The 23,377-nt window shown below is 59.2% G+C and overlaps 23 non-coding genes and 1 pseudogene across 23 annotated transcripts; all 24 read left to right on the forward strand.

Moving 5' to 3' along the window:
• The first annotated feature begins 111 nt into the window (after positions 1 to 111).
• LOC144675466 (5S ribosomal RNA) lies at positions 112 to 230 on the forward strand. The gene has a single exon (XR_013575004.1). It is a non-coding gene; the product is annotated as a 5S ribosomal RNA (ribosomal RNA).
• An 858-nt stretch (positions 231 to 1,088) lies between these two features.
• Positions 1,089 to 1,207, forward strand: LOC144675477 (5S ribosomal RNA). Its single transcript, XR_013575015.1, has one exon. It is a non-coding gene; the product is annotated as a 5S ribosomal RNA (ribosomal RNA).
• Positions 1,208 to 2,065: 858 nt separating this feature from the next.
• On the forward strand, positions 2,066 to 2,184 carry LOC144675488 (5S ribosomal RNA). Its single transcript, XR_013575026.1, has one exon. It is a non-coding gene; the product is annotated as a 5S ribosomal RNA (ribosomal RNA).
• Positions 2,185 to 3,042: 858 nt separating this feature from the next.
• On the forward strand, positions 3,043 to 3,161 carry LOC144675500 (5S ribosomal RNA). Its single transcript, XR_013575037.1, has one exon. It is a non-coding gene; the product is annotated as a 5S ribosomal RNA (ribosomal RNA).
• Positions 3,162 to 4,019: 858 nt separating this feature from the next.
• LOC144675501 (5S ribosomal RNA) lies at positions 4,020 to 4,128 on the forward strand (annotated as a pseudogene).
• Positions 4,129 to 4,986: 858 nt separating this feature from the next.
• LOC144675504 (5S ribosomal RNA) lies at positions 4,987 to 5,105 on the forward strand. The gene has a single exon (XR_013575038.1). It is a non-coding gene; the product is annotated as a 5S ribosomal RNA (ribosomal RNA).
• An 858-nt stretch (positions 5,106 to 5,963) lies between these two features.
• On the forward strand, positions 5,964 to 6,082 carry LOC144675505 (5S ribosomal RNA). The gene has a single exon (XR_013575039.1). It is a non-coding gene; the product is annotated as a 5S ribosomal RNA (ribosomal RNA).
• An 858-nt stretch (positions 6,083 to 6,940) lies between these two features.
• LOC144675508 (5S ribosomal RNA) lies at positions 6,941 to 7,059 on the forward strand. Its single transcript, XR_013575041.1, has one exon. It is a non-coding gene; the product is annotated as a 5S ribosomal RNA (ribosomal RNA).
• An 858-nt stretch (positions 7,060 to 7,917) lies between these two features.
• Positions 7,918 to 8,036, forward strand: LOC144675509 (5S ribosomal RNA). Its single transcript, XR_013575042.1, has one exon. It is a non-coding gene; the product is annotated as a 5S ribosomal RNA (ribosomal RNA).
• An 852-nt stretch (positions 8,037 to 8,888) lies between these two features.
• On the forward strand, positions 8,889 to 9,007 carry LOC144675510 (5S ribosomal RNA). The gene has a single exon (XR_013575043.1). It is a non-coding gene; the product is annotated as a 5S ribosomal RNA (ribosomal RNA).
• Positions 9,008 to 9,865: 858 nt separating this feature from the next.
• Positions 9,866 to 9,984, forward strand: LOC144675511 (5S ribosomal RNA). Its single transcript, XR_013575044.1, has one exon. It is a non-coding gene; the product is annotated as a 5S ribosomal RNA (ribosomal RNA).
• An 858-nt stretch (positions 9,985 to 10,842) lies between these two features.
• LOC144675512 (5S ribosomal RNA) lies at positions 10,843 to 10,961 on the forward strand. Its single transcript, XR_013575045.1, has one exon. It is a non-coding gene; the product is annotated as a 5S ribosomal RNA (ribosomal RNA).
• Positions 10,962 to 11,819: 858 nt separating this feature from the next.
• Positions 11,820 to 11,938, forward strand: LOC144675513 (5S ribosomal RNA). Its single transcript, XR_013575046.1, has one exon. It is a non-coding gene; the product is annotated as a 5S ribosomal RNA (ribosomal RNA).
• Positions 11,939 to 12,796: 858 nt separating this feature from the next.
• LOC144675514 (5S ribosomal RNA) lies at positions 12,797 to 12,915 on the forward strand. The gene has a single exon (XR_013575047.1). It is a non-coding gene; the product is annotated as a 5S ribosomal RNA (ribosomal RNA).
• Positions 12,916 to 13,767: 852 nt separating this feature from the next.
• On the forward strand, positions 13,768 to 13,886 carry LOC144675515 (5S ribosomal RNA). Its single transcript, XR_013575048.1, has one exon. It is a non-coding gene; the product is annotated as a 5S ribosomal RNA (ribosomal RNA).
• An 858-nt stretch (positions 13,887 to 14,744) lies between these two features.
• On the forward strand, positions 14,745 to 14,863 carry LOC144675516 (5S ribosomal RNA). The gene has a single exon (XR_013575049.1). It is a non-coding gene; the product is annotated as a 5S ribosomal RNA (ribosomal RNA).
• An 858-nt stretch (positions 14,864 to 15,721) lies between these two features.
• LOC144675517 (5S ribosomal RNA) lies at positions 15,722 to 15,840 on the forward strand. The gene has a single exon (XR_013575050.1). It is a non-coding gene; the product is annotated as a 5S ribosomal RNA (ribosomal RNA).
• An 862-nt stretch (positions 15,841 to 16,702) lies between these two features.
• On the forward strand, positions 16,703 to 16,821 carry LOC144675519 (5S ribosomal RNA). The gene has a single exon (XR_013575052.1). It is a non-coding gene; the product is annotated as a 5S ribosomal RNA (ribosomal RNA).
• An 858-nt stretch (positions 16,822 to 17,679) lies between these two features.
• On the forward strand, positions 17,680 to 17,798 carry LOC144675520 (5S ribosomal RNA). Its single transcript, XR_013575053.1, has one exon. It is a non-coding gene; the product is annotated as a 5S ribosomal RNA (ribosomal RNA).
• Positions 17,799 to 18,656: 858 nt separating this feature from the next.
• LOC144675521 (5S ribosomal RNA) lies at positions 18,657 to 18,775 on the forward strand. The gene has a single exon (XR_013575054.1). It is a non-coding gene; the product is annotated as a 5S ribosomal RNA (ribosomal RNA).
• Positions 18,776 to 19,633: 858 nt separating this feature from the next.
• On the forward strand, positions 19,634 to 19,752 carry LOC144675522 (5S ribosomal RNA). Its single transcript, XR_013575055.1, has one exon. It is a non-coding gene; the product is annotated as a 5S ribosomal RNA (ribosomal RNA).
• An 858-nt stretch (positions 19,753 to 20,610) lies between these two features.
• LOC144675523 (5S ribosomal RNA) lies at positions 20,611 to 20,729 on the forward strand. Its single transcript, XR_013575056.1, has one exon. It is a non-coding gene; the product is annotated as a 5S ribosomal RNA (ribosomal RNA).
• Positions 20,730 to 21,587: 858 nt separating this feature from the next.
• LOC144675524 (5S ribosomal RNA) lies at positions 21,588 to 21,706 on the forward strand. Its single transcript, XR_013575057.1, has one exon. It is a non-coding gene; the product is annotated as a 5S ribosomal RNA (ribosomal RNA).
• An 858-nt stretch (positions 21,707 to 22,564) lies between these two features.
• LOC144675525 (5S ribosomal RNA) lies at positions 22,565 to 22,683 on the forward strand. The gene has a single exon (XR_013575058.1). It is a non-coding gene; the product is annotated as a 5S ribosomal RNA (ribosomal RNA).
• Positions 22,684 to 23,377: the final 694 nt, after the last annotated feature.

A 23,377-nucleotide genomic window follows, 5' to 3' on the forward strand; every position in this document is an offset into this window, starting at 1 on the left:
GGAGGGAAAGAAGAAGAGAGAGAGAGAGAGAGAAAAAAAAAGAAAACCCGCGGTAAAGAAGAAGGGGCTGGACTGAGAGGCTTGAATTAGCCAGAAAGGCAGGCGGCAAGTGCCTACGGCCATACTAGTCTGAAAACGCCCGATCTCGTCTGATCTCGGAAGCTAAGCAGACTCAGGCCTGGTTAGTACTTGGATGGGAGACCGCCTGGGAATACCAGGTGCAGTAGGCTTTTGCTGTCAGCAGAGGCTGCTCACGTCACCACTCTCCACATTCACTCTGCCACACAACGGAGGCGCAATCTTTTTGCTGCTGCTGCTGCTGCTGCTGCTGCTGTCCGCGTGGTCCGCGTGCCCCGGCTCGTTTGCGGGCAGGGAGAAGGTAGCCAGGCCGGTCGGCCAGCACATTCAGCTACCCCGGCGTTGCTGGGCCATTCGAGTGGAGCCTGCTCGGGAAGCTGGGCTCGGCGGCCTGTGATCGGCGCGGACGCATGCACGTCGGGCCGCCCTTGTGCCTCGGGGCGAGCTTTCCCTAAGTTGAAGGCAGGGCAGAGTAGAGAGGGAAGAAGCTCTGTGCCCGCTGGTAAAAGGATCAAGAGCGAGAGGGCCCCACAGATTGAAAGTGAGTTGCCAAAGAAGCAAATGCGAGGTGAGAAAAAGCTTGTGGACGCAACGGGCGGTTGAGGTGCGGAAGGCCGTGACTGCCTGCAAGCGTGGCGGAGGCAGGTAGAATCGAGGCATTCGAGAGGGCGTCGGATGATTATTTGGATAGAAAGAAGGTGCAGGGGTACGGGGACAAAGGCACAAGAGGCGGATGGTAGCGCGTGCCTGACGCTTCCCCCAGTGCGGAGAGGACGAATGTTGAACGGGAGCAAGGGTGCAGGCTGGAGGCTGGTGAGGCGTAAGTAGGGCTTGCAGTTTGCCTGTGGGGGGAGGCTGAGAAGGAAGGGAGCCAGGTGGGGGAGGGATGAAAGGGAGTAGGAGGGAAAGAAGAAGAGAGAGAGAGAGAGAGAAAAAAAAAGAAAACCCACGGTAAAGAAGAAGGGGCTGGACTGAGAGGCTTGAATTAGCCAGAAAGGCAGGCGGCAAGTGCCTACGGCCATACTAGTCTGAAAACGCCCGATCTCGTCTGATCTCGGAAGCTAAGCAGACTCAGGCCTGGTTAGTACTTGGATGGGAGACCGCCTGGGAATACCAGGTGCAGTAGGCTTTTGCTGCCAGCAGAGGCTGCTCACGTCACCACTCTCCACATTCACTCTGCCACACAACGGAGGCGCAATCTTTTTGCTGCTGCTGCTGCTGCTGCTGCTGCTGTCCGCGTGGTCCGCGTGCCCCGGCTCGTTTGCGGGCAGGGAGAAGGTAGCCAGGCCGGTCGGCCAGCACATTCAGCTACCCCGGCGTTGCTGGGCCATTCGAGTGGAGCCTGCTCGGGAAGCTGGGCTCGGCGGCCTGTGATCGGCGCGGACGCATGCACGTCGGGCCGCCCTTGTGCCTCGGGGCGAGCTTTCCCTAAGTTGAAGGCAGGGCAGAGTAGAGAGGGAAGAAGCTCTGTGCCCGCTGGTAAAAGGATCAAGAGCGAGAGGGCCCCACAGATTGAAAGTGAGTTGCCAAAGAAGCAAATGCGAGGTGAGAAAAAGCTTGTGGACGCAACGGGCGGTTGAGGTGCGGAAGGCCGTGACTGCCTGCAAGCGTGGCGGAGGCAGGTAGAATCGAGGCATTCGAGAGGGCGTCGGATGATTATTTGGATAGAAAGAAGGTGCAGGGGTACGGGGACAAAGGCACAAGAGGCGGATGGTAGCGCGTGCCTGACGCTTCCCCCAGTGCGGAGAGGACGAATGTTGAACGGGAGCAAGGGTGCAGGCTGGAGGCTGGTGAGGCGTAAGTAGGGCTTGCAGTTTGCCTGTGGGGGGAGGCTGAGAAGGAAGGGAGCCAGGTGGGGGAGGGATGAAAGGGAGTAGGAGGGAAAGAAGAAGAGAGAGAGAGAGAGAGAAAAAAAAAGAAAACCCGCGGTAAAGAAGAAGGGGCTGGACTGAGAGGCTTGAATTAGCCAGAAAGGCAGGCGGCAAGTGCCTACGGCCATACTAGTCTGAAAACGCCCGATCTCGTCTGATCTCGGAAGCTAAGCAGACTCAGGCCTGGTTAGTACTTGGATGGGAGACCGCCTGGGAATACCAGGTGCAGTAGGCTTTTGCTGCCAGCAGAGGCTGCTCACGTCACCACTCTCCACATTCACTCTGCCACACAACGGAGGCGCAATCTTTTTGCTGCTGCTGCTGCTGCTGCTGCTGCTGTCCGCGTGGTCCGCGTGCCCCGGCTCGTTTGCGGGCAGGGAGAAGGTAGCCAGGCCGGTCGGCCAGCACATTCAGCTACCCCGGCGTTGCTGGGCCATTCGAGTGGAGCCTGCTCGGGAAGCTGGGCTCGGCGGCCTGTGATCGGCGCGGACGCATGCACGTCGGGCCGCCCTTGTGCCTCGGGGCGAGCTTTCCCTAAGTTGAAGGCAGGGCAGAGTAGAGAGGGAAGAAGCTCTGTGCCCGCTGGTAAAAGGATCAAGAGCGAGAGGGCCCCACAGATTGAAAGTGAGTTGCCAAAGAAGCAAATGCGAGGTGAGAAAAAGCTTGTGGACGCAACGGGCGGTTGAGGTGCGGAAGGCCGTGACTGCCTGCAAGCGTGGCGGAGGCAGGTAGAATCGAGGCATTCGAGAGGGCGTCGGATGATTATTTGGATAGAAAGAAGGTGCAGGGGTACGGGGACAAAGGCACAAGAGGCGGATGGTAGCGCGTGCCTGACGCTTCCCCCAGTGCGGAGAGGACGAATGTTGAACGGGAGCAAGGGTGCAGGCTGGAGGCTGGTGAGGCGTAAGTAGGGCTTGCAGTTTGCCTGTGGGGGGAGGCTGAGAAGGAAGGGAGCCAGGTGGGGGAGGGATGAAAGGGAGTAGGAGGGAAAGAAGAAGAGAGAGAGAGAGAGAGAAAAAAAAAGAAAACCCGCGGTAAAGAAGAAGGGGCTGGACTGAGAGGCTTGAATTAGCCAGAAAGGCAGGCGGCAAGTGCCTACGGCCATACTAGTCTGAAAACGCCCGATCTCGTCTGATCTCGGAAGCTAAGCAGACTCAGGCCTGGTTAGTACTTGGATGGGAGACCGCCTGGGAATACCAGGTGCAGTAGGCTTTTGCTGCCAGCAGAGGCTGCTCACGTCACCACTCTCCACATTCACTCTGCCACACAACGGAGGCGCAATCTTTTTGCTGCTGCTGCTGCTGCTGCTGCTGCTGTCCGCGTGGTCCGCGTGCCCCGGCTCGTTTGCGGGCAGGGAGAAGGTAGCCAGGCCGGTCGGCCAGCACATTCAGCTACCCCGGCGTTGCTGGGCCATTCGAGTGGAGCCTGCTCGGGAAGCTGGGCTCGGCGGCCTGTGATCGGCGCGGACGCATGCACGTCGGGCCGCCCTTGTGCCTCGGGGCGAGCTTTCCCTAAGTTGAAGGCAGGGCAGAGTAGAGAGGGAAGAAGCTCTGTGCCCGCTGGTAAAAGGATCAAGAGCGAGAGGGCCCCACAGATTGAAAGTGAGTTGCCAAAGAAGCAAATGCGAGGTGAGAAAAAGCTTGTGGACGCAACGGGCGGTTGAGGTGCGGAAGGCCGTGACTGCCTGCAAGCGTGGCGGAGGCAGGTAGAATCGAGGCATTCGAGAGGGCGTCGGATGATTATTTGGATAGAAAGAAGGTGCAGGGGTACGGGGACAAAGGCACAAGAGGCGGATGGTAGCGCGTGCCTGACGCTTCCCCCAGTGCGGAGAGGACGAATGTTGAACGGGAGCAAGGGTGCAGGCTGGAGGCTGGTGAGGCGTAAGTAGGGCTTGCAGTTTGCCTGTGGGGGGAGGCTGAGAAGGAAGGGAGCCAGGTGGGGGAGGGATGAAAGGGAGTAGGAGGGAAAGAAGAAGAGAGAGAGAGAGAGAGAAAAAAAAAGAAAACCCACGGTAAAGAAGAAGGGGCTGGACTGAGAGGCTTGAATTAGCCAGAAAGGCAGGCGGCAAGTGCCTACGGCCATACTAGTCTGAAAACGCCTGATCTCGGAAGCTAAGCAGACTCAGGCCTGGTTAGTACTTGGATGGGAGACCGCCTGGGAATACCAGGTGCAGTAGGCTTTTGCTGCCAGCAGAGGCTGCTCACGTCACCACTCTCCACATTCACTCTGCCACACAACGGAGGCGCAATCTTTTTGCTGCTGCTGCTGCTGCTGCTGCTGCTGTCCGCGTGGTCCGCGTGCCCCGGCTCGTTTGCGGGCAGGGAGAAGGTAGCCAGGCCGGTCGGCCAGCACATTCAGCTACCCCGGCGTTGCTGGGCCATTCGAGTGGAGCCTGCTTGGGAAGCTGGGCTCGGCGGCCTGTGATCGGCGCGGACGCATGCACGTCGGGCCGCCCTTGTGCCTCGGGGCGAGCTTTCCCTAAGTTGAAGGCAGGGCAGAGTAGAGAGGGAAGAAGCTCTGTGCCCGCTGGTAAAAGGATCAAGAGCGAGAGGGCCCCACAGATTGAAAGTGAGTTGCCAAAGAAGCAAATGCGAGGTGAGAAAAAGCTTGTGGACGCAACGGGCGGTTGAGGTGCGGAAGGCCGTGACTGCCTGCAAGCGTGGCGGAGGCAGGTAGAATCGAGGCATTCGAGAGGGCGTCGGATGATTATTTGGATAGAAAGAAGGTGCAGGGGTACGGGGACAAAGGCACAAGAGGCGGATGGTAGCGCGTGCCTGACGCTTCCCCCAGTGCGGAGAGGACGAATGTTGAACGGGAGCAAGGGTGCAGGCTGGAGGCTGGTGAGGCGTAAGTAGGGCTTGCAGTTTGCCTGTGGGGGGAGGCTGAGAAGGAAGGGAGCCAGGTGGGGGAGGGATGAAAGGGAGTAGGAGGGAAAGAAGAAGAGAGAGAGAGAGAGAGAAAAAAAAAGAAAACCCGCGGTAAAGAAGAAGGGGCTGGACTGAGAGGCTTGAATTAGCCAGAAAGGCAGGCGGCAAGTGCCTACGGCCATACTAGTCTGAAAACGCCCGATCTCGTCTGATCTCGGAAGCTAAGCAGACTCAGGCCTGGTTAGTACTTGGATGGGAGACCGCCTGGGAATACCAGGTGCAGTAGGCTTTTGCTGTCAGCAGAGGCTGCTCACGTCACCACTCTCCACATTCACTCTGCCACACAACGGAGGCGCAATCTTTTTGCTGCTGCTGCTGCTGCTGCTGCTGCTGTCCGCGTGGTCCGCGTGCCCCGGCTCGTTTGCGGGCAGGGAGAAGGTAGCCAGGCCGGTCGGCCAGCACATTCAGCTACCCCGGCGTTGCTGGGCCATTCGAGTGGAGCCTGCTCGGGAAGCTGGGCTCGGCGGCCTGTGATCGGCGCGGACGCATGCACGTCGGGCCGCCCTTGTGCCTCGGGGCGAGCTTTCCCTAAGTTGAAGGCAGGGCAGAGTAGAGAGGGAAGAAGCTCTGTGCCCGCTGGTAAAAGGATCAAGAGCGAGAGGGCCCCACAGATTGAAAGTGAGTTGCCAAAGAAGCAAATGCGAGGTGAGAAAAAGCTTGTGGACGCAACGGGCGGTTGAGGTGCGGAAGGCCGTGACTGCCTGCAAGCGTGGCGGAGGCAGGTAGAATCGAGGCATTCGAGAGGGCGTCGGATGATTATTTGGATAGAAAGAAGGTGCAGGGGTACGGGGACAAAGGCACAAGAGGCGGATGGTAGCGCGTGCCTGACGCTTCCCCCAGTGCGGAGAGGACGAATGTTGAACGGGAGCAAGGGTGCAGGCTGGAGGCTGGTGAGGCGTAAGTAGGGCTTGCAGTTTGCCTGTGGGGGGAGGCTGAGAAGGAAGGGAGCCAGGTGGGGGAGGGATGAAAGGGAGTAGGAGGGAAAGAAGAAGAGAGAGAGAGAGAGAGAAAAAAAAAGAAAACCCACGGTAAAGAAGAAGGGGCTGGACTGAGAGGCTTGAATTAGCCAGAAAGGCAGGCGGCAAGTGCCTACGGCCATACTAGTCTGAAAACGCCCGATCTCGTCTGATCTCGGAAGCTAAGCAGACTCAGGCCTGGTTAGTACTTGGATGGGAGACCGCCTGGGAATACCAGGTGCAGTAGGCTTTTGCTGCCAGCAGAGGCTGCTCACGTCACCACTCTCCACATTCACTCTGCCACACAACGGAGGCGCAATCTTTTTGCTGCTGCTGCTGCTGCTGCTGCTGCTGTCCGCGTGGTCCGCGTGCCCCGGCTCGTTTGCGGGCAGGGAGAAGGTAGCCAGGCCGGTCGGCCAGCACATTCAGCTACCCCGGCGTTGCTGGGCCATTCGAGTGGAGCCTGCTCGGGAAGCTGGGCTCGGCGGCCTGTGATCGGCGCGGACGCATGCACGTCGGGCCGCCCTTGTGCCTCGGGGCGAGCTTTCCCTAAGTTGAAGGCAGGGCAGAGTAGAGAGGGAAGAAGCTCTGTGCCCGCTGGTAAAAGGATCAAGAGCGAGAGGGCCCCACAGATTGAAAGTGAGTTGCCAAAGAAGCAAATGCGAGGTGAGAAAAAGCTTGTGGACGCAACGGGCGGTTGAGGTGCGGAAGGCCGTGACTGCCTGCAAGCGTGGCGGAGGCAGGTAGAATCGAGGCATTCGAGAGGGCGTCGGATGATTATTTGGATAGAAAGAAGGTGCAGGGGTACGGGGACAAAGGCACAAGAGGCGGATGGTAGCGCGTGCCTGACGCTTCCCCCAGTGCGGAGAGGACGAATGTTGAACGGGAGCAAGGGTGCAGGCTGGAGGCTGGTGAGGCGTAAGTAGGGCTTGCAGTTTGCCTGTGGGGGGAGGCTGAGAAGGAAGGGAGCCAGGTGGGGGAGGGATGAAAGGGAGTAGGAGGGAAAGAAGAAGAGAGAGAGAGAGAGAGAAAAAAAAAGAAAACCCACGGTAAAGAAGAAGGGGCTGGACTGAGAGGCTTGAATTAGCCAGAAAGGCAGGCGGCAAGTGCCTACGGCCATACTAGTCTGAAAACGCCCGATCTCGTCTGATCTCGGAAGCTAAGCAGACTCAGGCCTGGTTAGTACTTGGATGGGAGACCGCCTGGGAATACCAGGTGCAGTAGGCTTTTGCTGCCAGCAGAGGCTGCTCACGTCACCACTCTCCACATTCACTCTGCCACACAACGGAGGCGCAATCTTTTTGCTGCTGCTGCTGCTGCTGCTGCTGCTGTCCGCGTGGTCCGCGTGCCCCGGCTCGTTTGCGGGCAGGGAGAAGGTAGCCAGGCCGGTCGGCCAGCACATTCAGCTACCCCGGCGTTGCTGGGCCATTCGAGTGGAGCCTGCTCGGGAAGCTGGGCTCGGCGGCCTGTGATCGGCGCGGACGCATGCACGTCGGGCCGCCCTTGTGCCTCGGGGCGAGCTTTCCCTAAGTTGAAGGCAGGGCAGAGTAGAGAGGGAAGAAGCTCTGTGCCCGCTGGTAAAAGGATCAAGAGCGAGAGGGCCCCACAGATTGAAAGTGAGTTGCCAAAGAAGCAAATGCGAGGTGAGAAAAAGCTTGTGGACGCAACGGGCGGTTGAGGTGCGGAAGGCCGTGACTGCCTGCAAGCGTGGCGGAGGCAGGTAGAATCGAGGCATTCGAGAGGGCGTCGGATGATTATTTGGATAGAAAGAAGGTGCAGGGGTACGGGGACAAAGGCACAAGAGGCGGATGGTAGCGCGTGCCTGACGCTTCCCCCAGTGCGGAGAGGACGAATGTTGAACGGGAGCAAGGGTGCAGGCTGGAGGCTGGTGAGGCGTAAGTAGGGCTTGCAGTTTGCCTGTGGGGGGAGGCTGAGAAGGAAGGGAGCCAGGTGGGGGAGGGATGAAAGGGAGTAGGAGGGAAAGAAGAAGAGAGAGAGAGAGAGAGAAAAAAAAAGAAAACCCGCGGTAAAGAAGAAGGGGCTGGACTGAGAGGCTTGAATTAGCCAGAAAGGCAGGCGGCAAGTGCCTACGGCCATACTAGTCTGAAAACGCCCGATCTCGTCTGATCTCGGAAGCTAAGCAGACTCAGGCCTGGTTAGTACTTGGATGGGAGACCGCCTGGGAATACCAGGTGCAGTAGGCTTTTGCTGCCAGCAGAGGCTGCTCACGTCACCACTCTCCACATTCACTCTGCCACACAACGGAGGCGCAATCTTTTTGCTGCTGCTGCTGCTGCTGCTGTCCGCGTGGTCCGCGTGCCCCGGCTCGTTTGCGGGCAGGGAGAAGGTAGCCAGGCCGGTCGGCCAGCACATTCAGCTACCCCGGCGTTGCTGGGCCATTCGAGTGGAGCCTGCTCGGGAAGCTGGGCTCGGCGGCCTGTGATCGGCGCGGACGCATGCACGTCGGGCCGCCCTTGTGCCTCGGGGCGAGCTTTCCCTAAGTTGAAGGCAGGGCAGAGTAGAGAGGGAAGAAGCTCTGTGCCCGCTGGTAAAAGGATCAAGAGCGAGAGGGCCCCACAGATTGAAAGTGAGTTGCCAAAGAAGCAAATGCGAGGTGAGAAAAAGCTTGTGGACGCAACGGGCGGTTGAGGTGCGGAAGGCCGTGACTGCCTGCAAGCGTGGCGGAGGCAGGTAGAATCGAGGCATTCGAGAGGGCGTCGGATGATTATTTGGATAGAAAGAAGGTGCAGGGGTACGGGGACAAAGGCACAAGAGGCGGATGGTAGCGCGTGCCTGACGCTTCCCCCAGTGCGGAGAGGACGAATGTTGAACGGGAGCAAGGGTGCAGGCTGGAGGCTGGTGAGGCGTAAGTAGGGCTTGCAGTTTGCCTGTGGGGGGAGGCTGAGAAGGAAGGGAGCCAGGTGGGGGAGGGATGAAAGGGAGTAGGAGGGAAAGAAGAAGAGAGAGAGAGAGAGAGAAAAAAAAAGAAAACCCGCGGTAAAGAAGAAGGGGCTGGACTGAGAGGCTTGAATTAGCCAGAAAGGCAGGCGGCAAGTGCCTACGGCCATACTAGTCTGAAAACGCCCGATCTCGTCTGATCTCGGAAGCTAAGCAGACTCAGGCCTGGTTAGTACTTGGATGGGAGACCGCCTGGGAATACCAGGTGCAGTAGGCTTTTGCTGTCAGCAGAGGCTGCTCACGTCACCACTCTCCACATTCACTCTGCCACACAACGGAGGCGCAATCTTTTTGCTGCTGCTGCTGCTGCTGCTGCTGCTGTCCGCGTGGTCCGCGTGCCCCGGCTCGTTTGCGGGCAGGGAGAAGGTAGCCAGGCCGGTCGGCCAGCACATTCAGCTACCCCGGCGTTGCTGGGCCATTCGAGTGGAGCCTGCTCGGGAAGCTGGGCTCGGCGGCCTGTGATCGGCGCGGACGCATGCACGTCGGGCCGCCCTTGTGCCTCGGGGCGAGCTTTCCCTAAGTTGAAGGCAGGGCAGAGTAGAGAGGGAAGAAGCTCTGTGCCCGCTGGTAAAAGGATCAAGAGCGAGAGGGCCCCACAGATTGAAAGTGAGTTGCCAAAGAAGCAAATGCGAGGTGAGAAAAAGCTTGTGGACGCAACGGGCGGTTGAGGTGCGGAAGGCCGTGACTGCCTGCAAGCGTGGCGGAGGCAGGTAGAATCGAGGCATTCGAGAGGGCGTCGGATGATTATTTGGATAGAAAGAAGGTGCAGGGGTACGGGGACAAAGGCACAAGAGGCGGATGGTAGCGCGTGCCTGACGCTTCCCCCAGTGCGGAGAGGACGAATGTTGAACGGGAGCAAGGGTGCAGGCTGGAGGCTGGTGAGGCGTAAGTAGGGCTTGCAGTTTGCCTGTGGGGGGAGGCTGAGAAGGAAGGGAGCCAGGTGGGGGAGGGATGAAAGGGAGTAGGAGGGAAAGAAGAAGAGAGAGAGAGAGAGAGAAAAAAAAAGAAAACCCACGGTAAAGAAGAAGGGGCTGGACTGAGAGGCTTGAATTAGCCAGAAAGGCAGGCGGCAAGTGCCTACGGCCATACTAGTCTGAAAACGCCCGATCTCGTCTGATCTCGGAAGCTAAGCAGACTCAGGCCTGGTTAGTACTTGGATGGGAGACCGCCTGGGAATACCAGGTGCAGTAGGCTTTTGCTGCCAGCAGAGGCTGCTCACGTCACCACTCTCCACATTCACTCTGCCACACAACGGAGGCGCAATCTTTTTGCTGCTGCTGCTGCTGCTGCTGCTGCTGTCCGCGTGGTCCGCGTGCCCCGGCTCGTTTGCGGGCAGGGAGAAGGTAGCCAGGCCGGTCGGCCAGCACATTCAGCTACCCCGGCGTTGCTGGGCCATTCGAGTGGAGCCTGCTCGGGAAGCTGGGCTCGGCGGCCTGTGATCGGCGCGGACGCATGCACGTCGGGCCGCCCTTGTGCCTCGGGGCGAGCTTTCCCTAAGTTGAAGGCAGGGCAGAGTAGAGAGGGAAGAAGCTCTGTGCCCGCTGGTAAAAGGATCAAGAGCGAGAGGGCCCCACAGATTGAAAGTGAGTTGCCAAAGAAGCAAATGCGAGGTGAGAAAAAGCTTGTGGACGCAACGGGCGGTTGAGGTGCGGAAGGCCGTGACTGCCTGCAAGCGTGGCGGAGGCAGGTAGAATCGAGGCATTCGAGAGGGCGTCGGATGATTATTTGGATAGAAAGAAGGTGCAGGGGTACGGGGACAAAGGCACAAGAGGCGGATGGTAGCGCGTGCCTGACGCTTCCCCCAGTGCGGAGAGGACGAATGTTGAACGGGAGCAAGGGTGCAGGCTGGAGGCTGGTGAGGCGTAAGTAGGGCTTGCAGTTTGCCTGTGGGGGGAGGCTGAGAAGGAAGGGAGCCAGGTGGGGGAGGGATGAAAGGGAGTAGGAGGGAAAGAAGAAGAGAGAGAGAGAGAGAGAAAAAAAAAGAAAACCCACGGTAAAGAAGAAGGGGCTGGACTGAGAGGCTTGAATTAGCCAGAAAGGCAGGCGGCAAGTGCCTACGGCCATACTAGTCTGAAAACGCCCGATCTCGTCTGATCTCGGAAGCTAAGCAGACTCAGGCCTGGTTAGTACTTGGATGGGAGACCGCCTGGGAATACCAGGTGCAGTAGGCTTTTGCTGCCAGCAGAGGCTGCTCACGTCACCACTCTCCACATTCACTCTGCCACACAACGGAGGCGCAATCTTTTTGCTGCTGCTGCTGCTGCTGCTGCTGCTGTCCGCGTGGTCCGCGTGCCCCGGCTCGTTTGCGGGCAGGGAGAAGGTAGCCAGGCCGGTCGGCCAGCACATTCAGCTACCCCGGCGTTGCTGGGCCATTCGAGTGGAGCCTGCTCGGGAAGCTGGGCTCGGCGGCCTGTGATCGGCGCGGACGCATGCACGTCGGGCCGCCCTTGTGCCTCGGGGCGAGCTTTCCCTAAGTTGAAGGCAGGGCAGAGTAGAGAGGGAAGAAGCTCTGTGCCCGCTGGTAAAAGGATCAAGAGCGAGAGGGCCCCACAGATTGAAAGTGAGTTGCCAAAGAAGCAAATGCGAGGTGAGAAAAAGCTTGTGGACGCAACGGGCGGTTGAGGTGCGGAAGGCCGTGACTGCCTGCAAGCGTGGCGGAGGCAGGTAGAATCGAGGCATTCGAGAGGGCGTCGGATGATTATTTGGATAGAAAGAAGGTGCAGGGGTACGGGGACAAAGGCACAAGAGGCGGATGGTAGCGCGTGCCTGACGCTTCCCCCAGTGCGGAGAGGACGAATGTTGAACGGGAGCAAGGGTGCAGGCTGGAGGCTGGTGAGGCGTAAGTAGGGCTTGCAGTTTGCCTGTGGGGGGAGGCTGAGAAGGAAGGGAGCCAGGTGGGGGAGGGATGAAAGGGAGTAGGAGGGAAAGAAGAAGAGAGAGAGAGAGAGAGAAAAAAAAAGAAAACCCGCGGTAAAGAAGAAGGGGCTGGACTGAGAGGCTTGAATTAGCCAGAAAGGCAGGCGGCAAGTGCCTACGGCCATACTAGTCTGAAAACGCCCGATCTCGTCTGATCTCGGAAGCTAAGCAGACTCAGGCCTGGTTAGTACTTGGATGGGAGACCGCCTGGGAATACCAGGTGCAGTAGGCTTTTGCTGCCAGCAGAGGCTGCTCACGTCACCACTCTCCACATTCACTCTGCCACACAACGGAGGCGCAATCTTTTTGCTGCTGCTGCTGCTGCTGCTGCTGCTGTCCGCGTGGTCCGCGTGCCCCGGCTCGTTTGCGGGCAGGGAGAAGGTAGCCAGGCCGGTCGGCCAGCACATTCAGCTACCCCGGCGTTGCTGGGCCATTCGAGTGGAGCCTGCTCGGGAAGCTGGGCTCGGCGGCCTGTGATCGGCGCGGACGCATGCACGTCGGGCCGCCCTTGTGCCTCGGGGCGAGCTTTCCCTAAGTTGAAGGCAGGGCAGAGTAGAGAGGGAAGAAGCTCTGTGCCCGCTGGTAAAAGGATCAAGAGCGAGAGGGCCCCACAGATTGAAAGTGAGTTGCCAAAGAAGCAAATGCGAGGTGAGAAAAAGCTTGTGGACGCAACGGGCGGTTGAGGTGCGGAAGGCCGTGACTGCCTGCAAGCGTGGCGGAGGCAGGTAGAATCGAGGCATTCGAGAGGGCGTCGGATGATTATTTGGATAGAAAGAAGGTGCAGGGGTACGGGGACAAAGGCACAAGAGGCGGATGGTAGCGCGTGCCTGACGCTTCCCCCAGTGCGGAGAGGACGAATGTTGAACGGGAGCAAGGGTGCAGGCTGGAGGCTGGTGAGGCGTAAGTAGGGCTTGCAGTTTGCCTGTGGGGGGAGGCTGAGAAGGAAGGGAGCCAGGTGGGGGAGGGATGAAAGGGAGTAGGAGGGAAAGAAGAAGAGAGAGAGAGAGAGAGAAAAAAAAAGAAAACCCGCGGTAAAGAAGAAGGGGCTGGACTGAGAGGCTTGAATTAGCCAGAAAGGCAGGCGGCAAGTGCCTACGGCCATACTAGTCTGAAAACGCCCGATCTCGTCTGATCTCGGAAGCTAAGCAGACTCAGGCCTGGTTAGTACTTGGATGGGAGACCGCCTGGGAATACCAGGTGCAGTAGGCTTTTGCTGCCAGCAGAGGCTGCTCACGTCACCACTCTCCACATTCACTCTGCCACACAACGGAGGCGCAATCTTTTTGCTGCTGCTGCTGCTGCTGCTGTCCGCGTGGTCCGCGTGCCCCGGCTCGTTTGCGGGCAGGGAGAAGGTAGCCAGGCCGGTCGGCCAGCACATTCAGCTACCCCGGCGTTGCTGGGCCATTCGAGTGGAGCCTGCTCGGGAAGCTGGGCTCGGCGGCCTGTGATCGGCGCGGACGCATGCACGTCGGGCCGCCCTTGTGCCTCGGGGCGAGCTTTCCCTAAGTTGAAGGCAGGGCAGAGTAGAGAGGGAAGAAGCTCTGTGCCCGCTGGTAAAAGGATCAAGAGCGAGAGGGCCCCACAGATTGAAAGTGAGTTGCCAAAGAAGCAAATGCGAGGTGAGAAAAAGCTTGTGGACGCAACGGGCGGTTGAGGTGCGGAAGGCCGTGACTGCCTGCAAGCGTGGCGGAGGCAGGTAGAATCGAGGCATTCGAGAGGGCGTCGGATGATTATTTGGATAGAAAGAAGGTGCAGGGGTACGGGGACAAAGGCACAAGAGGCGGATGGTAGCGCGTGCCTGACGCTTCCCCCAGTGCGGAGAGGACGAATGTTGAACGGGAGCAAGGGTGCAGGCTGGAGGCTGGTGAGGCGTAAGTAGGGCTTGCAGTTTGCCTGTGGGGGGAGGCTGAGAAGGAAGGGAGCCAGGTGGGGGAGGGATGAAAGGGAGTAGGAGGGAAAGAAGAAGAGAGAGAGAGAGAGAGAAAAAAAAAGAAAACCCGCGGTAAAGAAGAAGGGGCTGGACTGAGAGGCTTGAATTAGCCAGAAAGGCAGGCGGCAAGTGCCTACGGCCATACTAGTCTGAAAACGCCCGATCTCGTCTGATCTCGGAAGCTAAGCAGACTCAGGCCTGGTTAGTACTTGGATGGGAGACCGCCTGGGAATACCAGGTGCAGTAGGCTTTTGCTGTCAGCAGAGGCTGCTCACGTCACCACTCTCCACATTCACTCTGCCACACAACGGAGGCGCAATCTTTTTGCTGCTGCTGCTGCTGCTGCTGCTGCTGTCCGCGTGGTCCGCGTGCCCCGGCTCGTTTGCGGGCAGGGAGAAGGTAGCCAGGCCGGTCGGCCAGCACATTCAGCTACCCCGGCGTTGCTGGGCCATTCGAGTGGAGCCTGCTCGGGAAGCTGGGCTCGGCGGCCTGTGATCGGCGCGGACGCATGCACGTCGGGCCGCCCTTGTGCCTCGGGGCGAGCTTTCCCTAAGTTGAAGGCAGGGCAGAGTAGAGAGGGAAGAAGCTCTGTGCCCGCTGGTAAAAGGATCAAGAGCGAGAGGGCCCCACAGATTGAAAGTGAGTTGCCAAAGAAGCAAATGCGAGGTGAGAAAAAGCTTGTGGACGCAACGGGCGGTTGAGGTGCGGAAGGCCGTGACTGCCTGCAAGCGTGGCGGAGGCAGGTAGAATCGAGGCATTCGAGAGGGCGTCGGATGATTATTTGGATAGAAAGAAGGTGCAGGGGTACGGGGACAAAGGCACAAGAGGCGGATGGTAGCGCGTGCCTGACGCTTCCCCCAGTGCGGAGAGGACGAATGTTGAACGGGAGCAAGGGTGCAGGCTGGAGGCTGGTGAGGCGTAAGTAGGGCTTGCAGTTTGCCTGTGGGGGGAGGCTGAGAAGGAAGGGAGCCAGGTGGGGGAGGGATGAAAGGGAGTAGGAGGGAAAGAAGAAGAGAGAGAGAGAGAGAGAAAAAAAAAGAAAACCCACGGTAAAGAAGAAGGGGCTGGACTGAGAGGCTTGAATTAGCCAGAAAGGCAGGCGGCAAGTGCCTACGGCCATACTAGTCTGAAAACGCCCGATCTCGTCTGATCTCGGAAGCTAAGCAGACTCAGGCCTGGTTAGTACTTGGATGGGAGACCGCCTGGGAATACCAGGTGCAGTAGGCTTTTGCTGCCAGCAGAGGCTGCTCACGTCACCACTCTCCACATTCACTCTGCCACACAACGGAGGCGCAATCTTTTTGCTGCTGCTGCTGCTGCTGCTGCTGCTGTCCGCGTGGTCCGCGTGCCCCGGCTCGTTTGCGGGCAGGGAGAAGGTAGCCAGGCCGGTCGGCCAGCACATTCAGCTACCCCGGCGTTGCTGGGCCATTCGAGTGGAGCCTGCTCGGGAAGCTGGGCTCGGCGGCCTGTGATCGGCGCGGACGCATGCACGTCGGGCCGCCCTTGTGCCTCGGGGCGAGCTTTCCCTAAGTTGAAGGCAGGGCAGAGTAGAGAGGGAAGAAGCTCTGTGCCCGCTGGTAAAAGGATCAAGAGCGAGAGGGCCCCACAGATTGAAAGTGAGTTGCCAAAGAAGCAAATGCGAGGTGAGAAAAAGCTTGTGGACGCAACGGGCGGTTGAGGTGCGGAAGGCCGTGACTGCCTGCAAGCGTGGCGGAGGCAGGTAGAATCGAGGCATTCGAGAGGGCGTCGGATGATTATTTGGATAGAAAGAAGGTGCAGGGGTACGGGGACAAAGGCACAAGAGGCGGATGGTAGCGCGTGCCTGACGCTTCCCCCAGTGCGGAGAGGACGAATGTTGAACGGGAGCAAGGGTGCAGGCTGGAGGCTGGTGAGGCGTAAGTAGGGCTTGCAGTTTGCCTGTGGGGGGAGGCTGAGAAGGAAGGGAGCCAGGTGGGGGAGGGATGAAAGGGAGTAGGAGGGAAAGAAGAAGAGAGAGAGAGAGAGAGAAAAAAAAAGAAAACCCACGGTAAAGAAGAAGGGGCTGGACTGAGAGGCTTGAATTAGCCAGAAAGGCAGGCGGCAAGTGCCTACGGCCATACTAGTCTGAAAACGCCCGATCTCGTCTGATCTCGGAAGCTAAGCAGACTCAGGCCTGGTTAGTACTTGGATGGGAGACCGCCTGGGAATACCAGGTGCAGTAGGCTTTTGCTGCCAGCAGAGGCTGCTCACGTCACCACTCTCCACATTCACTCTGCCACACAACGGAGGCGCAATCTTTTTGCTGCTGCTGCTGCTGCTGCTGCTGCTGTCCGCGTGGTCCGCGTGCCCCGGCTCGTTTGCGGGCAGGGAGAAGGTAGCCAGGCCGGTCGGCCAGCACATTCAGCTACCCCGGCGTTGCTGGGCCATTCGAGTGGAGCCTGCTCGGGAAGCTGGGCTCGGCGGCCTGTGATCGGCGCGGACGCATGCACGTCGGGCCGCCCTTGTGCCTCGGGGCGAGCTTTCCCTAAGTTGAAGGCAGGGCAGAGTAGAGAGGGAAGAAGCTCTGTGCCCGCTGGTAAAAGGATCAAGAGCGAGAGGGCCCCACAGATTGAAAGTGAGTTGCCAAAGAAGCAAATGCGAGGTGAGAAAAAGCTTGTGGACGCAACGGGCGGTTGAGGTGCGGAAGGCCGTGACTGCCTGCAAGCGTGGCGGAGGCAGGTAGAATCGAGGCATTCGAGAGGGCGTCGGATGATTATTTGGATAGAAAGAAGGTGCAGGGGTACGGGGACAAAGGCACAAGAGGCGGATGGTAGCGCGTGCCTGACGCTTCCCCCAGTGCGGAGAGGACGAATGTTGAACGGGAGCAAGGGTGCAGGCTGGAGGCTGGTGAGGCGTAAGTAGGGCTTGCAGTTTGCCTGTGGGGGGAGGCTGAGAAGGAAGGGAGCCAGGTGGGGGAGGGATGAAAGGGAGTAGGAGGGAAAGAAGAAGAGAGAGAGAGAGAGAGAGAGAAAAAAAAAGAAAACCCACGGTAAAGAAGAAGGGGCTGGACTGAGAGGCTTGAATTAGCCAGAAAGGCAGGCGGCAAGTGCCTACGGCCATACTAGTCTGAAAACGCCCGATCTCGTCTGATCTCGGAAGCTAAGCAGACTCAGGCCTGGTTAGTACTTGGATGGGAGACCGCCTGGGAATACCAGGTGCAGTAGGCTTTTGCTGCCAGCAGAGGCTGCTCACGTCACCACTCTCCACATTCACTCTGCCACACAACGGAGGCGCAATCTTTTTGCTGCTGCTGCTGCTGCTGCTGCTGCTGTCCGCGTGGTCCGCGTGCCCCGGCTCGTTTGCGGGCAGGGAGAAGGTAGCCAGGCCGGTCGGCCAGCACATTCAGCTACCCCGGCGTTGCTGGGCCATTCGAGTGGAGCCTGCTCGGGAAGCTGGGCTCGGCGGCCTGTGATCGGCGCGGACGCATGCACGTCGGGCCGCCCTTGTGCCTCGGGGCGAGCTTTCCCTAAGTTGAAGGCAGGGCAGAGTAGAGAGGGAAGAAGCTCTGTGCCCGCTGGTAAAAGGATCAAGAGCGAGAGGGCCCCACAGATTGAAAGTGAGTTGCCAAAGAAGCAAATGCGAGGTGAGAAAAAGCTTGTGGACGCAACGGGCGGTTGAGGTGCGGAAGGCCGTGACTGCCTGCAAGCGTGGCGGAGGCAGGTAGAATCGAGGCATTCGAGAGGGCGTCGGATGATTATTTGGATAGAAAGAAGGTGCAGGGGTACGGGGACAAAGGCACAAGAGGCGGATGGTAGCGCGTGCCTGACGCTTCCCCCAGTGCGGAGAGGACGAATGTTGAACGGGAGCAAGGGTGCAGGCTGGAGGCTGGTGAGGCGTAAGTAGGGCTTGCAGTTTGCCTGTGGGGGGAGGCTGAGAAGGAAGGGAGCCAGGTGGGGGAGGGATGAAAGGGAGTAGGAGGGAAAGAAGAAGAGAGAGAGAGAGAGAGAAAAAAAAAGAAAACCCACGGTAAAGAAGAAGGGGCTGGACTGAGAGGCTTGAATTAGCCAGAAAGGCAGGCGGCAAGTGCCTACGGCCATACTAGTCTGAAAACGCCCGATCTCGTCTGATCTCGGAAGCTAAGCAGACTCAGGCCTGGTTAGTACTTGGATGGGAGACCGCCTGGGAATACCAGGTGCAGTAGGCTTTTGCTGCCAGCAGAGGCTGCTCACGTCACCACTCTCCACATTCACTCTGCCACACAACGGAGGCGCAATCTTTTTGCTGCTGCTGCTGCTGCTGCTGCTGCTGTCCGCGTGGTCCGCGTGCCCCGGCTCGTTTGCGGGCAGGGAGAAGGTAGCCAGGCCGGTCGGCCAGCACATTCAGCTACCCCGGCGTTGCTGGGCCATTCGAGTGGAGCCTGCTCGGGAAGCTGGGCTCGGCGGCCTGTGATCGGCGCGGACGCATGCACGTCGGGCCGCCCTTGTGCCTCGGGGCGAGCTTTCCCTAAGTTGAAGGCAGGGCAGAGTAGAGAGGGAAGAAGCTCTGTGCCCGCTGGTAAAAGGATCAAGAGCGAGAGGGCCCCACAGATTGAAAGTGAGTTGCCAAAGAAGCAAATGCGAGGTGAGAAAAAGCTTGTGGACGCAACGGGCGGTTGAGGTGCGGAAGGCCGTGACTGCCTGCAAGCGTGGCGGAGGCAGGTAGAATCGAGGCATTCGAGAGGGCGTCGGATGATTATTTGGATAGAAAGAAGGTGCAGGGGTACGGGGACAAAGGCACAAGAGGCGGATGGTAGCGCGTGCCTGACGCTTCCCCCAGTGCGGAGAGGACGAATGTTGAACGGGAGCAAGGGTGCAGGCTGGAGGCTGGTGAGGCGTAAGTAGGGCTTGCAGTTTGCCTGTGGGGGGAGGCTGAGAAGGAAGGGAGCCAGGTGGGGGAGGGATGAAAGGGAGTAGGAGGGAAAGAAGAAGAGAGAGAGAGAGAGAGAAAAAAAAAGAAAACCCGCGGTAAAGAAGAAGGGGCTGGACTGAGAGGCTTGAATTAGCCAGAAAGGCAGGTGGCAAGTGCCTACGGCCATACTAGTCTGAAAACGCCCGATCTCGTCTGATCTCGGAAGCTAAGCAGACTCAGGCCTGGTTAGTACTTGGATGGGAGACCGCCTGGGAATACCAGGTGCAGTAGGCTTTTGCTGCCAGCAGAGGCTGCTCACGTCACCACTCTCCACATTCACTCTGCCACACAACGGAGGCGCAATCTTTTTGCTGCTGCTGCTGCTGCTGCTGCTGCTGTCCGCGTGGTCCGCGTGCCCCGGCTCGTTTGCGGGCAGGGAGAAGGTAGCCAGGCCGGTCGGCCAGCACATTCAGCTACCCCGGCGTTGCTGGGCCATTCGAGTGGAGCCTGCTCGGGAAGCTGGGCTCGGCGGCCTGTGATCGGCGCGGACGCATGCACGTCGGGCCGCCCTTGTGCCTCGGGGCGAGCTTTCCCTAAGTTGAAGGCAGGGCAGAGTAGAGAGGGAAGAAGCTCTGTGCCCGCTGGTAAAAGGATCAAGAGCGAGAGGGCCCCACAGATTGAAAGTGAGTTGCCAAAGAAGCAAATGCGAGGTGAGAAAAAGCTTGTGGACGCAACGGGCGGTTGAGGTGCGGAAGGCCGTGACTGCCTGCAAGCGTGGCGGAGGCAGGTAGAATCGAGGCATTCGAGAGGGCGTCGGATGATTATTTGGATAGAAAGAAGGTGCAGGGGTACGGGGACAAAGGCACAAGAGGCGGATGGTAGCGCGTGCCTGACGCTTCCCCCAGTGCGGAGAGGACGAATGTTGAACGGGAGCAAGGGTGCAGGCTGGAGGCTGGTGAGGCGTAAGTAGGGCTTGCAGTTTGCCTGTGGGGGGAGGCTGAGAAGGAAGGGAGCCAGGTGGGGGAGGGATGAAAGGGAGTAGGAGGGAAAGAAGAAGAGAGAGAGAGAGAGAGAAAAAAAAAGAAAACCCACGGTAAAGAAGAAGGGGCTGGACTGAGAGGCTTGAATTAGCCAGAAAGGCAGGCGGCAAGTGCCTACGGCCATACTAGTCTGAAAACGCCCGATCTCGTCTGATCTCGGAAGCTAAGCAGACTCAGGCCTGGTTAGTACTTGGATGGGAGACCGCCTGGGAATACCAGGTGCAGTAGGCTTTTGCTGCCAGCAGAGGCTGCTCACGTCACCACTCTCCACATTCACTCTGCCACACAACGGAGGCGCAATCTTTTTGCTGCTGCTGCTGCTGCTGCTGCTGCTGTCCGCGTGGTCCGCGTGCCCCGGCTCGTTTGCGGGCAGGGAGAAGGTAGCCAGGCCGGTCGGCCAGCACATTCAGCTACCCCGGCGTTGCTGGGCCATTCGAGTGGAGCCTGCTCGGGAAGCTGGGCTCGGCGGCCTGTGATCGGCGCGGACGCATGCACGTCGGGCCGCCCTTGTGCCTCGGGGCGAGCTTTCCCTAAGTTGAAGGCAGGGCAGAGTAGAGAGGGAAGAAGCTCTGTGCCCGCTGGTAAAAGGATCAAGAGCGAGAGGGCCCCACAGATTGAAAGTGAGTTGCCAAAGAAGCAAATGCGAGGTGAGAAAAAGCTTGTGGACGCAACGGGCGGTTGAGGTGCGGAAGGCCGTGACTGCCTGCAAGCGTGGCGGAGGCAGGTAGAATCGAGGCATTCGAGAGGGCGTCGGATGATTATTTGGATAGAAAGAAGGTGCAGGGGTACGGGGACAAAGGCACAAGAGGCGGATGGTAGCGCGTGCCTGACGCTTCCCCCAGTGCGGAGAGGACGAATGTTGAACGGGAGCAAGGGTGCAGGCTGGAGGCTGGTGAGGCGTAAGTAGGGCTTGCAGTTTGCCTGTGGGGGGAGGCTGAGAAGGAAGGGAGCCAGGTGGGGGAGGGATGAAAGGGAGTAGGAGGGAAAGAAGAAGAGAGAGAGAGAGAGAGAAAAAAAAAGAAAACCCGCGGTAAAGAAGAAGGGGCTGGACTGAGAGGCTTGAATTAGCCAGAAAGGCAGGCGGCAAGTGCCTACGGCCATACTAGTCTGAAAACGCCCGATCTCGTCTGATCTCGGAAGCTAAGCAGACTCAGGCCTGGTTAGTACTTGGATGGGAGACCGCCTGGGAATACCAGGTGCAGTAGGCTTTTGCTGTCAGCAGAGGCTGCTCACGTCACCACTCTCCACATTCACTCTGCCACACAACGGAGGCGCAATCTTTTTGCTGCTGCTGCTGCTGCTGCTGCTGCTGTCCGCGTGGTCCGCGTGCCCCGGCTCGTTTGCGGGCAGGGAGAAGGTAGCCAGGCCGGTCGGCCAGCACATTCAGCTACCCCGGCGTTGCTGGGCCATTCGAGTGGAGCCTGCTCGGGAAGCTGGGCTCGGCGGCCTGTGATCGGCGCGGACGCATGCACGTCGGGCCGCCCTTGTGCCTCGGGGCGAGCTTTCCCTAAGTTGAAGGCAGGGCAGAGTAGAGAGGGAAGAAGCTCTGTGCCCGCTGGTAAAAGGATCAAGAGCGAGAGGGCCCCACAGATTGAAAGTGAGTTGCCAAAGAAGCAAATGCGAGGTGAGAAAAAGCTTGTGGACGCAACGGGCGGTTGAGGTGCGGAAGGCCGTGACTGCCTGCAAGCGTGGCGGAGGCAGGTAGAATCGAGGCATTCGAGAGGGCGTCGGATGATTATTTGGATAGAAAGAAGGTGCAGGGGTACGGGGACAAAGGCACAAGAGGCGGATGGTAGCGCGTGCCTGACGCTTCCCCCAGTGCGGAGAGGACGAATGTTGAACGGGAGCAAGGGTGCAGGCTGGAGGCTGGTGAGGCGTAAGTAGGGCTTGCAGTTTGCCTGTGGGGGGAGGCTGAGAAGGAAGGGAGCCAGGTGGGGGAGGGATGAAAGGGAGTAGGAGGGAAAGAAGAAGAGAGAGAGAGAGAGAGAAAAAAAAAGAAAACCCACGGTAAAGAAGAAGGGGCTGGACTGAGAGGCTTGAATTAGCCAGAAAGGCAGGCGGCAAGTGCCTACGGCCATACTAGTCTGAAAACGCCCGATCTCGTCTGATCTCGGAAGCTAAGCAGACTCAGGCCTGGTTAGTACTTGGATGGGAGACCGCCTGGGAATACCAGGTGCAGTAGGCTTTTGCTGCCAGCAGAGGCTGCTCACGTCACCACTCTCCACATTCACTCTGCCACACAACGGAGGCGCAATCTTTTTGCTGCTGCTGCTGCTGCTGCTGCTGCTGTCCGCGTGGTCCGCGTGCCCCGGCTCGTTTGCGGGCAGGGAGAAGGTAGCCAGGCCGGTCGGCCAGCACATTCAGCTACCCCGGCGTTGCTGGGCCATTCGAGTGGAGCCTGCTCGGGAAGCTGGGCTCGGCGGCCTGTGATCGGCGCGGACGCATGCACGTCGGGCCGCCCTTGTGCCTCGGGGCGAGCTTTCCCTAAGTTGAAGGCAGGGCAGAGTAGAGAGGGAAGAAGCTCTGTGCCCGCTGGTAAAAGGATCAAGAGCGAGAGGGCCCCACAGATTGAAAGTGAGTTGCCAAAGAAGCAAATGCGAGGTGAGAAAAAGCTTGTGGACGCAACGGGCGGTTGAGGTGCGGAAGGCCGTGACTGCCTGCAAGCGTGGCGGAGGCAGGTAGAATCGAGGCATTCGAGAGGGCGTCGGATGATTATTTGGATAGAAAGAAGGTGCAGGGGTACGGGGACAAAGGCACAAGAGGCGGATGGTAGCGCGTGCCTGACGCTTCCCCCAGTGCGGAGAGGACGAATGTTGAACGGGAGCAAGGGTGCAGGCTGGAGGCTGGTGAGGCGTAAGTAGGGCTTGCAGTTTGCCTGTGGGGGGAGGCTGAGAAGGAAGGGAGCCAGGTGGGGGAGGGATGAAAGGGAGTAGGAGGGAAAGAAGAAGAGAGAGAGAGAGAGAGAAAAAAAAAGAAAACCCGCGGTAAAGAAGAAGGGGCTGGACTGAGAGGCTTGAATTAGCCAGAAAGGCAGGCGGCAAGTGCCTACGGCCATACTAGTCTGAAAACGCCCGATCTCGTCTGATCTCGGAAGCTAAGCAGACTCAGGCCTGGTTAGTACTTGGATGGGAGACCGCCTGGGAATACCAGGTGCAGTAGGCTTTTGCTGCCAGCAGAGGCTGCTCACGTCACCACTCTCCACATTCACTCTGCCACACAACGGAGGCGCAATCTTTTTGCTGCTGCTGCTGCTGCTGCTGCTGCTGTCCGCGTGGTCCGCGTGCCCCGGCTCGTTTGCGGGCAGGGAGAAGGTAGCCAGGCCGGTCGGCCAGCACATTCAGCTACCCCGGCGTTGCTGGGCCATTCGAGTGGAGCCTGCTCGGGAAGCTGGGCTCGGCGGCCTGTGATCGGCGCGGACGCATGCACGTCGGGCCGCCCTTGTGCCTCGGGGCGAGCTTTCCCTAAGTTGAAGGCAGGGCAGAGTAGAGAGGGAAGAAGCTCTGTGCCCGCTGGTAAAAGGATCAAGAGCGAGAGGGCCCCACAGATTGAAAGTGAGTTGCCAAAGAAGCAAATGCGAGGTGAGAAAAAGCTTGTGGACGCAACGGGCGGTTGAGGTGCGGAAGGCCGTGACTGCCTGCAAGCGTGGCGGAGGCAGGTAGAATCGAGGCATTCGAGAGGGCGTCGGATGATTATTTGGATAGAAAGAAGGTGCAGGGGTACGGGGACAAAGGCACAAGAGGCGGATGGTAGCGCGTGCCTGACGCTTCCCCCAGTGCGGAGAGGACGAATGTTGAACGGGAGCAAGGGTGCAGGCTGGAGGCTGGTGAGGCGTAAGTAGGGCTTGCAGTTTGCCTGT

Source organism: Cetorhinus maximus, unplaced genomic scaffold (genome assembly GCF_964194155.1).
Source record: "Cetorhinus maximus unplaced genomic scaffold, sCetMax3.hap1.1 HAP1_SCAFFOLD_997, whole genome shotgun sequence".
Taxonomy (NCBI): domain Eukaryota; kingdom Metazoa; phylum Chordata; class Chondrichthyes; order Lamniformes; family Cetorhinidae; genus Cetorhinus; species Cetorhinus maximus.